The sequence below is a fragment of the Abrus precatorius genome, unplaced genomic scaffold (assembly GCF_003935025.1).
Source record: "Abrus precatorius isolate BTA unplaced genomic scaffold, Abrus_2018 Scaffold8, whole genome shotgun sequence".
NCBI classification, from domain to species: Eukaryota; Viridiplantae; Streptophyta; class Magnoliopsida; order Fabales; family Fabaceae; genus Abrus; species Abrus precatorius.
The window spans coordinates 8,827,331-8,831,462 of NW_020874428.1; the positions used below are offsets into that span (position 1 = coordinate 8,827,331).

Genomic DNA, 4,132 nt, shown 5'->3' on the forward strand with positions numbered 1-4,132 from the left:
TCCTTTGATCCACTTCGGGTTATATATATATATATAGGGATAGAATCTATTAACACTAAATGTAAGTATAAACCGTACAAATCAAATAATTTAAAAGTTAAAAGATTACTTTAACTCTATTTATAATCTAACGGTTAAAAAGATTATTTGATTTGTATGGTTAAGATCTGATGTAAGTCTTTTAAACTTATACTTGGTGTCATTAAATCCTTCAAATAAAATTATTTTAATTCAATTTATAACTTAGAGTTTAAATGTCATGTTATAACCTTTTTCACAAAAACATTTAACTTGATACTCTAAAGATGAAAATGTAATTAAGTAGTTTTTTCAAAAATTTTGGCTACCAAATTAATTCTTCAAGCATTTTAATCATTGTTACAATAATTTTTTAAAAGTTTTGTGACTTCATTAGTTTATTTATCATCGCCCCTTTTGTTCTAATAAAGTAAAATTTGATAAAATTTTATATTTTTTTCTTTAAAAATTTAATTTATCGCCAATTATTTTTTTTTCATCATTTTAATCATTTTTATAGATCAATATAACGATATTTTAGATCACTCAAATAAAAATTTGACGGTTTGACGGCAAATTAAATTTTTAAAAGATTAATTTGATGACAAAACTTTTTGAGAATTAATGCGGCAACAATTTAAATATTTAAAAAGCTTATTTTATGAATAAAAACTTTGAAAGACATGTGATAACACTTTCATCTTTAAAAAATTAATTTAATATTTTTTAATAAATTTTATGTTAAAATATGTATTTATATTTATTGCAAAATAATCAATAGTTATCAATTTGTTTTATTAATTGTCAACGGGTAAATGCTAATTTATAGAAAAAATGTACTAAGTAATTTAATAGTTGAATAATTTATTTTTAATGGTTAGAAGGAAAGTAAGAAATTAGATAATTTTATCGTACATAGGCCATATATGGATTTGAAAAAGAAATTTTATAAGAGAAAAATAAATTAAAAATTTATATGATAAGAAAGTTAACATGGTAAAAAGAAATTTAAAAAATGAAAAAATTTTATGGTAATCCAAGTAAAGAATTAAGGATCTTTTAGGAATACAAATAGTTAAAATATTTTTTGATAAATAGGCAAATAATTAATATTTTTATTGATTTATGGTAACTAATGAACTAAAATAAAATTATGTTACATGGCTTAAGGATTTTAAAAATTTATTTTGTAAACAAAATTAATGAATTTTGAAAGAGTTTAGCTTTGAGGTGTTATTGTTATAAAAAAAAATTATGTATAGTGACATTCTTTTACAACAAAAATATTCATTATTTTTTTTGTAGCATTCAAATTTTAGTGTAAAACTCAATTAAAATTAAATTTTATTATTATTTAGATGAATTATCGTTATATAATTTACCACATATAAAGTCTAATAAAATTATATTATTGAGTTACAAGTAACTTGTCAAATATTCTTCCATGATAAATTTTAAAATTAACTTAAAATAGGATAAGATATAAAGATTTTTATATCATTTACATTTTTGTCTCCTAATATCCAATATGTCTCGTACCATATTGCATAAGTTGTATGTCAAATTTTTAATTAGTGTCATACCAAATATGTAAAACCTAACATCAAAAGTACAATACAATCTTTATAAATCTTATATGATCTATAAGATTCTACATGAGAGAAGGAGATCTCCTTATGTAGCCATAATATGTGATTGTGTTTTAAACATAGCATTCTTGTTGTAAAATATCTCGCTATAATCCTTGAGTACACATATACTCCTTAAACACACTATCAAAGATTTGCACAATACATAAAAGATAAAAGAGAGGTAACATTTTTCATATTCTCAAAATAGTTAGCATTTGAAAGAAAGAAAAGAGTGTACATGTAGAGCTATAAATTGGTTTATAATCTTGGATTTTATAAATAACCTCATTCAATATTGTAGAGTAATTCATCAATTTATAAGCATACAACCATAAATTTTCAAATTAATGCAAGACTCTGATGCAAAAACAAGCACTTGGATTGACCTAAATATCATTTATCATACTTATGATAGACTCTAGATCCACATTCTTATCATTATAAATTGTTGGGAGTTTAACTAGTCAACCCAAGGTAGTGTATTGTCTACAACTATAACTAACTCCACCAACACGATATGTCTCTGAAGTAATTAGAGATATCTAAAGCACTGTACAAAGTACTCTTAGCCAAAGGTGCAAGCCTTGAAACATACCTGATAAGTCTGTATTTTGGTATAATTTTAAGGTATGTTCATATGCTTTGAGAGTATTTTATGAATGTTTGCACTAATTATCTTAATATTTGTTACAATTAGCATAATGAGAATATTAGCATATTTCTGAAGTATTTTAAGCCTAAATTGGATGAAAAATAGGCCTTGTCGAGCAACCAGCACGACCTTGCTTAAGATGCAACACGACTTTACTTAAGAGTTACATGAGAGTGCTTCATGGACCATGCATAGGCATGCATAATGGGTAGCGGGGTCGTGCTTGCTTCAGAAGATAAATTAGAGATTTTTTTAGAAACTTGTGAAGAGAGAATTCAAATTTTAAATTTGACAACAGAAAATCATATTTTTATTAGAGATAAAGCATATCTCTTGGAGGCAACAATCATAATCTCCTATAGATTATAAACCCTGTTTAAAGAACCTTGAGGGCTAAGACTTAGATATCATGATTGGCTAGTTGTTGACGACTATTAGAGCTTTAAGAGCGTGTCTTGGGATTAATAACTCTCTCCATCTCTTCTCTATTTGGCACTTCTTTAATTTGCATTTACTTTTTGAATAGCTATGGATTGATTTATTATTTATTTTAGTTTTTTATTACATTATGTCTTAGAATTTATATCAATTAGTTTATTGTTATAGGTTGCATTATTTCATCTTAATTACTTTTATATTTAAATTTTTGTTTTATTTAATTTCATATGCTTTAAGTTCAAACAATTGAATTAAGATTTCTTAGCACTTGGAAATAATTCTTCTAAGATGATATTTTTAGAACTTATTTGATAACCTTTTATTACTTTTTTACAGGTACACTTGCCTATAAACAAGCTTTTGGTGCTGTTGTCATGAAATATTTTTTCAATATTAAGAAAATATTGTATTTAATTGATTTGAACAATTATTATCTTATCTTATTTTAATTTTTCTTTTATTTTCATTTTTAATCCTTAATTTTAATTTAGTTTTTTCTATTTGTCTTACTAATATAAAATTTTCTCTATTACATGTTCCCCCATTCTAAGTCTTCTACAGCTTGTCTAATTGATTCAGAAATTGAAAGGATTGTGCAAAGATAAAGGAAAGAGATGAAAGAGCAAAGAATGACGAAGGAAAGGAGATTAATCCAAGATTAATACTCACTGTTGAAATTGTTTTGGGAAGCACTGTAGCACTTAATATAGAGGCCAACATCTTTGAGTTGAAGCTGGCGTTGATTACTATGGTTCAAAACTCTACACAATTTGGAGGAATGTCTAATGAAAACTCCAACCTTCATCTAACAAAATTTCTCTGGCTCACAGGCACTACAAAGTACAACAAGGTCACCAATGATGCTATAAGCCTTTGCCTTTTTCTGTTCTTTGTCACAAAAAAGGTGAATGCATGGTTTTCCATAATACCAACTAATTTCATCACAATATGGAAGGATCTGACTCAACAATTCTAGGAAAATTTTTTCCCTCATCTAGATCTGCTAAGCTTGTGGCAATGATTTCCAGTTTTAGTAATATAAGTTTGAATCCCTATTTGAAGCGTAAGAACGATTTGTAGAGTTTTTAAAAAGATGTCCACATCATAATTTTTCAGTTCAGAGACAGATACAAATATTTTGTAGTGGCCTATTAGTCTCCAATTAGGCCACAGTTAATGCAGCAGCTTGAAGAGCTCTCGTGAGAAAAGATTGAATGAGGCATATACATTGGTAGATGAGATGGGATCTGCCAATTTTCAGTGGCACACAAATGACCATTACATGAAAAGAAAGAGGGAGACTGCTTAGATCTATTAAGCAAAGAGAATTAATCCACTAGCAAAAAAAATGGAAGCTTTGAGTGAGTAGATGGAATCTCTAATGAAGGTACAT

The 4,132-nt window shown here is 26.4% G+C and overlaps 1 non-coding gene across 1 annotated transcript; it reads right to left on the reverse strand.

Annotated features, from left to right (window-relative positions):
* Window positions 1–3,744: 3,744 nt before the first annotated feature.
* On the reverse strand, window positions 3,745–3,850 carry LOC113848657. Its single transcript, XR_003501921.1, has one exon. It is a non-coding gene; the product is annotated as a small nucleolar RNA R71 (small nucleolar RNA).
* Window positions 3,851–4,132: the final 282 nt, after the last annotated feature.